Source organism: Medicago truncatula, chromosome 6 (assembly GCF_003473485.1).
Source record: "Medicago truncatula cultivar Jemalong A17 chromosome 6, MtrunA17r5.0-ANR, whole genome shotgun sequence".
Classification (NCBI taxonomy): Eukaryota; Viridiplantae; Streptophyta; class Magnoliopsida; order Fabales; family Fabaceae; genus Medicago; species Medicago truncatula.
In genome coordinates, this window is record NC_053047.1 from 18,103,761 (window position 1) to 18,115,926 (window position 12,166).

The following is a 12,166-nucleotide window of genomic DNA, read 5'->3' on the forward strand; positions in this document are numbered from 1 at the left end:
AAGTGTCTACTATGATATCATATAAATTTGGAAAGACACACTTTATACAAGGTTTTTGAAAATTATTTTGAAGATTTATAACATAAATTATGTATTACTTATTAATTGTGCAAATTCAGATTAGGTTTTGTCGGTTTATAACAGACGTAAAAGAAAACGTTATTAGAGAGAGGTAGCAACCCTAGGGAAAAGCTACGGCAACTACTTCGGCACTCCTTTTTGTCAATAGTGGAATATTATGGGTGGGGGTTGGATTCAGTCAGGGTGACAAGGGGAGGATGGTATGAGATCCGTCGGACACAGGTTCAACCCTAGATCGCGCAATCCAATCCATTTTCCTTATCGTGGTGATTTGATACGACAACAGAACATCACCATAAACAACAGCGCGATTAGGGTAGGAAGGGAGAACATCAACATGATCAATGTAGGAAAGGAGAACAACAACGAGTTACTAAGCTAAGGGATGGAGTTTCGCGACATCATGTGCATGGGGAGGTGGATGCTTGTTCGTTCTATTTTACCGATGTACTTGAACAAATTTCGTATGTTGAATTGAGGAAAGGATTTGAGGTATGCAACATGTTTGATGTTTATTTATCCACACAAAAAATGATTGAGGTCTGGTATTTTAATTTGTACATTATAGCAATGTTCGAGATGAAAGCAAACTTGTGCATGCAATAAATAATGTGTTGTTTAATCAATACAAAGTTTGGGCAAATGTTGCATGTTTTGATCGATTTGGAGATTCAAAAGGGATTGTAAATGAGGGAGAAGGAAGGAAATAGTATAGGAAATAAGGGAGAAAAAATAATAATTTGAAGGGAGTCCCAGGAAGATGTATGTGTGGTGGTGGTTGAGAGGAAGGAAGTTGAGGGCGTGGTGACGGAGAAGGAAGGGGTGAGGGTAGACGAGGGTGGGAGAGATTTAGTGAGAAAGGCTGAAATAGCTTTGTGTAAAATGATGTTGTTTGGAGGGACTAGTAAGGGGGAGGATAAGATGGATGTTCGAATGGAGGAAGGTAGGGAGAGGAAGATATATGCTTTAATGGTGAAATCTAAGTTTGGTGTTGACGTAAAAATTGGAACCATAAAGGGGGAAGTTCCACATTGTTATGTTTGAAAGTATAGTTCTGCTACGGAAGATGATGAGTGGAAAATTAAGAATAGTAGATGCGGGCTTTGATGACTTTCATGTTGTTACTTTGGGGGGAGATAAGGAATTTCTACGTTGCTTAGGCTCCAAGGAGGTTTTGGGTATTTTTAATTAATGAAGTTAATGATGATTTTTTTAGTCAATTCTTTTATAAGCTTAGTCCTTTGTTTCAGAAGACTATGGTTTGTAAAAGAGGGGTGTGGGTTCGAATTTATGGTGTGTCGATCAATGCTTGGAATGAACATTTTTTTTTATACTCGTACTTGTTTCTAAAAGTCATTTTGAATTCAGAAGGTTGATTGGTGCACAAGTAATAAACTGCGATTTTATTATGTAGTTACGAATTTAAACTCAAATCACAACGAGTATGAACGGAAGAGGCTATCTTTTATAATACAAGGAATCAGTGTTAAGTTCCGATTGAGATAAGTGTCACATTTAGTGTTCCATAACATGTTGGACAATTAGAGGTTTTTTTTATGCTAAATAACTTTTTTTAGACCTAAAATCTTTGCTCCTAGTCCTTAGGCTTTTGGGTCTTTTTGTTGGATCGGTAAAAAACAAATTGAAATGTGTTTTATCTCCTTTTGTTTTCATATAGTACACAATATCCTTCAAAATTATGTTAGTTTCTCTGTTTTGTTTTCTTCAAAATATAACAAAATGAATGAAAGTATGATATTTAATCTATAACTCATATTAGTTAAGATACAAAATTCTTGAGGTCATTCAAGATAAGGCAAGGTGAAACGTAAAGCAAATTGAGGTTTTAGAATGAGTAAAGCATGAAGGAGAGAAAATATCTTATATGCACGATACGTAAACAACACACTATTCATGTGGTATGATCAATACACTATTTCTTACGTAAGAAATGTTAAGATGAGACACACCCAAAATAAGGAAAGGGAAAACTACAAAATCAATGTGATTTTTTTTTCTTAATATAAAATGTAATTATTCCCTAAAAAAATACTTATAATTGTTGGAATGAAAGATTCAATTGGGTTAATGTGTTAAGAACAACCCGTAACTCGACTTGTAAAAATGCTAAAGTTGTTAGGTCAAATATCGTGATTGGAGTTCAGATTTCGTCTACTCCACTCATGTATGAGTTCTTCAGTAATTAATGTTAACCGAAACAATAGTATTTTGTATTTTTTGTTTGACTCAATAAGAGTTTGTCTTTTTTGAAAACGATATTTAGATAATACTCATATTTAAAAAAAAATATCTTAGAATTACAAATGTTTTTAAAATATTTGTATTACATGGTTTACTTTTTCTATTACTATATTACTATAAAATATTAATTAAATGAATACTTTGCGAGCACTCTAAAGTTTATCATTTTTTTATAAAACTCTAAGTTTATCCTTTGTTGTTGAAAATAAAAAACCATGTGCCGTCATAAGTTATTGTAACGTGTAGATGATATCTTCATTCTTAGATTAATAATTGGGGTATTGTGCAATATCAGTGAATGGAGTGTATCTGGTCAGATTCTTAAGTTGGACTGTTTTTTGACCTTATATAATTTTCTTTATAAGTCAATCTAAAAATACACAAGCTATACCAAGAAACGAGGAAGAGTGATATAATTTTGCCAAGCATATTGTTCTAAATATAAAAGTCAATTGACATTACTAGGTAAGTTGAATCCAGCGGAAGAGTAAGGTACCGTTAGGCCCGACTTTTTTTTTCTTCAGTTTTTCTACATTTTTAAGGAGAAGTTAGGCCAAACACAATATCAATAAAGTACCTTCGAAAAAAAGTACTTTTTTTAGAATGCATAAAATTGAATGGAATGAGCTTTAACCAAAAGTTGTTGAATGCTACTTCAAAAAACTACTTCTCTGTGATTTATTTCACAAGCATTTCTCTTCAACTCACGCATGCAACCATATCTTTTATTTTTTAATATTATATTTCAATTTGTTTTTTTCTTCATTTAATTTTTTTTTAACCGGTCCATATAATTTTTTTAAAGGAGAATCAATTTAATTTTATTATCTATTTTTGAAGGAATTTTATTATCTTTTTACCACTTATATATTTAATTTTAATATCGTTTAATTATCACAACCTCACAAATATTTTTATTCATGCTGTCATTGAATGACACTAAATATTTTTATTCCCTTTCTTCAACCTCACAAATATACACACACACATTAGCGTTTAGAGTAATATTTTATGTTTGTATGTCTGTTTTTTTTTGTTACGCTAATGCGTATAATTTTTTCAGTGTTGCGCAATGCGTACAATTATTATTTTTATAAAATTTTAATTTTAATTAAAAGTACTAGTATAGATGCCTAAAAAAATTATATTTATATATATTTTACACATTTATATTGTAACAAACTATGCATATATTTTTCTTATTAAAAAAACTAAACATATCTTTTTCAATGACACCAACAATGTAACAAATATAATATCATATAATTAAATTTTTATCTTTTTAAATGACACCAAAAATATGATATTCTTATAACAAAATTTGTTATACAGTATAATTGGAAAAGAAAAAACAAATTATTCTCTAGCTTAGCTCAGTTGATATAGACAATGTATAAATATATGCAAGGTCGCGGTTCGAATCCCGGACACCACCAAAAAAAATTATAAATTCAAAGTTTTGTATAATATTTTATCAAACAACTTTTAACTTAAAAATAACTTTAGAACTAAAAATAAATAAAGAAACCAAACAGCTTTAATTTTTTTCTTAAAGAGCTTTATTTTAACTTTGTTTTAAAGTAGCTTTTAGACCGAAAAAAGTCTGGCCAAACGGTACCTAAGAACTCCACAACTCAGCCAAAGTTCAAATCTTAAGTCTTAACTTAAAAAATTGTCTTGGTCTATCGAAATTGACATTTGAAAGAATTGAACTTAAGACTTTAAAATTATCATGTTCTAAGGATCATCAAAACAACCCCAATGGCTTTGAAAAATTGTCAAATTCAATGTCTAACAAAAGATTTATGAATGATATAACACACATACTTAATTTAATAATTTAAATCATCAACTTAAACGATTAACAAGAAAAATCAGAATGTTTTAGGATCAAGTAAATTATGTGGTTTGATTGAGAAAGAAATTAAAGAAGGAATGGATTTCAAGTCCATATTTTATTTTGGTTTCTGGTGACTTGCATGAATAGATTCATTGTCAATATGGGTTGAATAGTTTAACTAGTATGCATTAAAGATAATGAGTCGAAGATATTGAATTTAAACTCAAATAAAAGAGAAAAAACTAATCTATCAACCAACATTTATAATTAAAAAAAAAAAACGATTGTAAGTATGTAGACGTATTTTTTGACTCGGGATCAGTTACACTATTTAAATTAAGAAAGGAGAATGTTAACCGGTGCCTCTCGGGCATTGGTTAGGCACCAAAAGAAGTAATTTTTTTTATTAAAAAGTAATGTAATTATTACTTGATAAAAAGTGACAGTTTATATTTCCAAAATATAAATTATATTTATAGATTTCTTAACCAGTGCCTCCGGAGCACTGGTTAACAAGACCCAGAAAGAAAATGCTAACTTGTGCTCTTAGAGCATATGTTAAAAATTCCACTAATAGAAATTATGTATTTGAAATTGTGTTAATTTAATACTTAAGATATTGAATATTAATTTTTTTTCAATTTTAAATTCTTACCATTAATGAAATGTTTAAGATTGATCCTTAAAATTATACTTGATAAATAACATAAAAGTTTCATGTATATGTTTGTCCACATAATTGAATCTTGATGAAATCTTCCACTTGCATTGCATGCAATCAAAGACAAACCTTGTCCAGCTCACGATGAAGCTCCAAAAGTGTAAAGGATCCAAAAGAAAACGATTGGGTATATATATTTTGGCCTTTCAAAAAAAATTCAGGTCATTCCAGAAAAGGGTGAATTAAGATTGTGAATTAATGGTTTGAAAAATGAAAACGTGGTTACATTACGTCCATAACTTACTTGCATTAATTGTGATGAACATGTTATTGAATCAAGTGGTTCAGAACTATATAATCTTGCTGAATTGTATGAACATATTCTCATTCCTTAATCGTATAACCCCACTATTTTATATACATATATAGTACACTTTTTTTTAATAGTATTTGTCTTTTTTTTTTCTGACAAAAATTTCACTATCTATTTATTTGTTGCAAGAAAAAAAACAATACTAGAAAATTTGCATTTATTAGCAGCATACGAGTTTTTTTATATGGTACTTTTAATTCAATCAATTGTGCGATGTGCATTGATGGATAATTTAAGACCATATAAGAAGCTGATTTTTTTTTTAAGAGTCGATGCTGATTCTTTTTTGTTAAGCGTCATATGAGTCATGTGCACCAAACTAGCAAGACTAGCAAGACTGCATGTAGTACTGATAAGGAACCGAACCAATTTGATAGCTGTTTGAAACTCGATTTGATAATTAACTTGTTGAATTTGATTCATGAATTAAATGAGCTCAATTTGAGCTGAAAATTAAGTTGTATATAGTTCGATTCGGTTGATTCATGAACTAATTTGATAATAATACATATATATTTGGTTAGTAAAGAATTAATAAAATACAAGTTTAAATATTAAAAGAAAAAAATATGTGATTTACAACAAGCTTCCTCTAGTATTATGTACTTGTTTTTAGAGGACTTATCACTAGTTTAATTAACAAGAGTTATAATAAAAGAGAGAAAGAAGGAAAAAAAAAAAGAAGCGAAATAACATAGTTGTGTAGCGTTTTAACCAAACATATATAAAAGAGAAGCTCATGTAGACCGATTGCGTTACAGTAGCAATTGTAAGGTGGTACTCTTTTTATTTAGTGGTCCTAACACCAACATGGTCCACATTTTTATATTAGTTCAATTTTTGGTTTTTTAAAAATTAATTAAATGGAAGATGTATTTATTTATTTTTTGACAAAAATGGAAGTTTTTTTTTTTAATTTTGTTGCTCGAACAAACGAGTCGAACCTATCGAATCGAACTGAGTTGTTCGTGAATTTTTTAAACAAGCTGAACTCGAATTAAAAAAATAGTTCGTATCGAACTCGAGTTGAGTCAATTCATATCGAGTCGAGTCAAGCTCAGATGAGTTCAACTCGACTAGACTCATTTCCAACCCTAATGAACCGCTACAAAAAATCTGTCAATTTGTTGAGGTGAAAGCCCCAACAAACACACTAAATGAAATGTCAAAGGGAAGTGTGACAAGGGTTTTGCAAGGGGCAGAAGCCCACACAAAACAACCTAGCACAAATTTACAGTGACGGGTTTAAGCCATGAGACATTTGCGAGGGGGTTAGTCCCTGTAAAAAGACTTGACATAACCCCAGGCACAACCCTTATCATCTATTCTACCGCATTGTTGTTGTTCTTACACAATCTTGTCGCCTGGCCTAATCACAATCTGCCACTCTGTTAATTTTGACCGACGCAAATTTTGCGAGGGTCTTAAGGTCTGTTTGGTTCAACAGAAGGGAGATGAGGGGATGTATTTTAATGGAGAGAGGGAAAGGGAAGGAAGATATTTGAATTAAATATATGTTTGGTTCAAAAGAGGGGAGGGGAGAGATTCTAATTAAAAATGTGTTTGATTCACAAGGAAAATTGAGGGATTTTAAAATTAATTTATTATTTTACCCTTAAACTTAATTAAATATACGACCATGCTTGTTTTTATGATTTCGTAGACCAACAAAAACTCAAGAATACATCTAATAATAAAAGTTGTTACAAGGATGACATAAACTACTAATAATAAAAGTTGTTACAAAGATAATATAACCTAATAATAATAAAGTTGTTACAAAATTTAAATTAATCTAAGGATAGTTTTGACAATGCAATATTTTTTTTAACAAGCAAAAATGAATTATACTAACACTGTTATAGCAGACCCCTCAACACAAGGCGTATCGAAAAGGCCACTAAAAATTACAAGCAGTCAACAAGAGATACAAAAAGTGGGATAGCCAATGCCTAAACGAGATAAGGGGCTCGTCCACCGCAAATAATCACCAAATACAAAATTATCCTTTTTAGATTTCAGTCACCACAATGAATAAGACTTTACTTCATCTAGTAGCTGAATTATAGAGGTTTCTTTATTATTAAATAACCTGTTGTTTCGTTCATTCCACAAAATTCAAACACTTAGGAGTCAAATAAGCTGGAGGAAGGACCGCATCGATTTCAAACCACCTGTGGAGAAAGTAAACTGAGTAAAGTGATTTGAAATATCCCGATGGTTTGCCCCTTCGAATCCAATCCACGACCGCAGTATAGGCCACAGAGATGCAAAGAAGTTACACATTAGAAACAAATGTTGAGCGTCCTCCACTTGACCACAACCAGCTACACACAAGCACGGCTCTGGGGATAAACGACCTCGTTTCACCAAATTTGATTTCATAGCTAATCTATCACGAAGCAACCGCCAAGCGAGAATGAAAACCTTCAGCATAACCTGTTTGTGCAAAATTAGATCCAAATCATGCCGAACCTGCGGGCTCTCATGAGAAGTGAGCATATCATAAACACCACGAACTGAATAATCTCCTGACGGGTCCGGAAGTCACTGTCACACATCATATGAAAGAGTCTGCAAAGAAAAATCATGGAGTAATAACCTACACTCCTCTAGTAACTCCTCCTCCCACACCCACAAACTCCTACACCACTTCACGCCTCCCTTTCCTCCAACCTTGTAAAAACCAGTTTTCTAACCATAATTGATTTATTCTCAGCTTAATCAAATAACGAGCTAAAACGCACACGAACAGGAACATCACCACACCAACGATCATGCCAAAATAACGTGTTTGCCCCGTCACTTACCCTCCGCTCCACACATCCCTCAAAACACGCTTCAGCGCTACCTCCTACACCATCCCGAATTTTTACTACCTCCTTTCACCACAAAGAACATCTCCCTCCATCTTTGAAAAACTCGAATTTAAGGGGAAGTAAGAAATGGTTCTTGAAGGGATTTTGCTCCCATCCTCTCCCATTTCCTCCCTTTTTAAAAATTGAACAAAACATGTCAAATTAAAAATATTCCCTTCCCTCTCCTCTCCTCCACTCCAAAACTCTCGAACCAAAAAGGCCCTTAGGCTTGCCTCTCTGAAATTTTAACTTAAATTAAAAAAATTATTTAGAAAATCGTATTTATTTCTAATAATTAATAAGAATTAATTATGAAATCCTTCAAAAAAAAAAGAATTAAATATGAAACTGAAATCATATTTAATTTAAAAATCAAATTTTTTAAAATTTGTTACTCACTCCGTCAGGCAATATATTTTACCATTTCATACAGTTTAAAAAAAGTGTAAAAGTAAATGAAAGAGAATGATATTTATACTAATTTGTCCCTGCTATTAATTGTAAAATTTCACTTTTAAATAATGATTGGTTTTCTTGTTTCACCACAAACATCTAAAAGTTGGAAAATTGGTGCTGCTAGCTGACCATTTTTTTTATTTTTATTTCATTGCTATTGGATAATACAATCACGCTGCACATGTTTATGTGTGTGAGATTAGGCCATTGGTTATAACTGTCTGCTATTGGTTTATATAGAGACCACAAATGTTAAGAGGCGTAAATTTGGAAAAAATTTCTTGAAAATTTGAGAAGATCAAACATTTTTGGACAACTTTTTTTTTTACAAATAGATCATATATTGCGGGATGGAGGGAGTATAATCTAAGCAATATTATTAAAAAAATAATTCCAATTAATTTTTAAATTAAGTTAAAAAAAGGTTCTAAATGCTAATTAAAATAAAACCGCAAAGAAATTAGTAAGTGTAATAAAATTGTACAGGAAATTGTAGGAACCTTCTCAAATATTACAAACTATAAAATAAACAAAACTCCTTTGATCCATATGCATCATGCAACACCATTTACCTAATAAAGTAAAGTTAAACTTTTGAATATTATGAACCCCCAACCCTCCAGCCTCCTTATCCAAACAAATTGTATCCCATTAATCCACATAATGTTTCTAAGATCTTCAACTCACCCAGAAAGAAAAAACATTTTAAAATGTGTTCAATAGAGTATATAATACACGCCACGTGGGAACATTGAAGAAGGGAAGAAAATACAATGGAAGATAGAATAAGATAAATTTCAAAAGAACCAAGAGACCACCCAAAAAAAGATTCACACGTTTCCACCCCGATAGCCTTTTCTATAACACTTAATTACCCAGTACCAAAAGCTTAATTGTGGAAAGTCACAACACGAACTATGTCTCAACCAATCAAGACTCATAAACATTCAAACCCCATGAAATTACCTCAAGGAGAATAAGGTTAGATTTCAAAGCTCTGACATTTTCCCTGCTTTTTTCTCCCAAAATCATAGTGTTATCAACAAATTGTAAGTGATAAACATGTATTGCCTTTGTCTGACTAACCTTATACCCATAAAATAAAATTGCTTCTACAATATAATTTAACATAACATTCACTCATTCAACCACTCAGCGACAATTAAAAAACAAATAAAAGGAGAAAGAAAATCATCTTGACGTAAACATGTTTTCATTTACACCACAAAACTGGAGAATTCTTCTTTCCCATTACATCATCTAAGTATGTCCAATCCGCCGAATCATACGTTTTATAGAAGTCCACCTTAAATAATAATAATAATAATTCCTTTTTTGACTTGCATGTTTCATCCACCACTTAATTTGCAATAAGAATCCCATCGAAAATTTGTCCCCCCTTTAATACAAGCAGATTCAATATCAAATAACATTTCTTAATAGATTAGCTACGTTCTAGCCAACAATTAACACATGCACTCTGAAGTGGAAGAAATAGTCACAAGAAATGGGGGTTTGAATTGTGACCATTTTTAAATTTAATTCTGAAACTTAACAACTTTATATACTCAAGAAAATTCTTGGCAAATGTTAGATAAAAGAAGATTATGAAATATTTAGATATTTAAATAGTTGTTTTATCAAGGACCAGAATGTTCTGGATAATAATTATATAATTAATAAAGAGACTGAAATAATAAAACAATATTAATAATTACCAAGGATCAGAGAACTCTGGAAGAATATAAATATTAAGAAGTTATAGTAGGATCATAATGTTCTGGATAACAGTTATAAAATTTATTATTTAAACTGAATGATAAAATAATATTATGGTTAATTAAGGACAAGAGAACTCTGGATTAATTTGGTTGTGATTAATTTGGACCAGAACATTCTGGAGATAAATAAATATTAATACTTGTGATAGTGTGTGCATATCGTGTAAAAGTAAAAGATAGAGAGAGAGGAAGAGAGAAAGAAGAATAACACAGAAGAGTTATCCTGGTTCACCAAACTCGGCTACTTTCAGTCCCCACACTTCTTGTGAGATTATCCACTATAGTATACAGTTGGTAGAAACTTCTAACCAACACTATAAAGTCTTGATCACACTAGATCAGTCTGTAACCCTGTATTATCAACCTTAGCAGGCTTCTACAATTCTTTGTTTACGCACGAGAAAGGTTGGAACTTTTCCTATCTAAAACTATTAAGCCCAATAGACTTGAGATCTAGTTATCACTTTGTAGGATGATTGTTTGGATCTAGCGTCTCAAACAAAAAATATGTAGGATGTTGTTTGGATCTTTGTGTCTCAAAGAAAAAATATGTAGGATGTTGTTTGGATCTTTGCGTCTCAAACAAACTATCCTTTTACAAATACAAACTCAGAAAGATGTTCTCAATGAAAGATAAAGATGATAAATATAGTGAAAGATTATGGAGTTTGCTTTGTGATTGTTGAAAGAGATGTTGAAGAGATTGATTTCTTTAACTTTGAGAGAAAGAGATATCAAAGCTTTTGTAAATCAAAACTCTTGCTTTACTCCTTCAAATACCTCTTGTATTTATACAGAAGAAAAACCTTGGAGATCAAGCTAATAAAGAGCTATTAAAGCCTCCAATTCAAATTCAAATTTATGCTCTAAAGAAGTTTGGAGATAAAGCATACAGAGAATGTTCTCGTCACTGCCCAGAACTTTCTCTTAGTTCCAGCCTTAACTTGGGCCCAAAGCAACACGTTTTGCAAGATGTCATTAATTGTACTCTTGATGTAGAAACTTGTTGGTCATGTGTTGATGTCATCTTGATGTCATATGATGATGTCATATGCTTTTATCACAAGGAACAACTTTTGAGATCTTTCTTTGGTGGTTTTGCTTACCCAGAACGTTCTCTCTGTACAAGCCAAACTTGAGCAAAGAAGGAACACGTTTTGCAAGTTGTTATGAGTTGTAATATTGTTGTAGAAGCTTGTTGGTCACTTGTTGATGTCATACAATGATGTCACTTAAGGATGTCACTTGCTTTATTTCCAAGGAACACTTGTGATCAATTCTTTAAAGATATTTTCACTTTATTCCTTAATGGAACAAAAAATGCATAAGGCTTATGCTGATTTTATTCCATAAAAAGTTCTAAGTCCCATGTGCAAATACACTCTAGATTTGCCTTGATTTTTTTTGCCTTTTAATGCCTTTAAGGATCTTGATTCTTATGATCATCGATCCTTCTTTTGGTGAGAGAAAGAGAATAACAATTTTTCTTGATCTTTGATTCTGCACATTCTTGACATTTATCAAAAGATCATTTTTGTCATTTGCTTTGATGAAGATGCCTTGTTATCTTTGTGAGGTCAGAATGTTCTCGAGAACATTCTCAATGAAACATTCTCACAAAATAAATTAGTAGATAACAAGATAATAAATGTAAATATGTGTTAAAAAAACATAAAGTGAGGATGTACTCTTCACTTTGTATGACCAGAATGTTCTTTGTAAGAACATGAGAAACCTTTCTCAAAGTAAAAATTTCTTTGATTGATTTCTATTCTCCCGAATCATATCTTAAAAAATGATGGAAGATTCTTGGATCATCCTACGATCATGAATTTTCTTCCTTGATAATTCTCC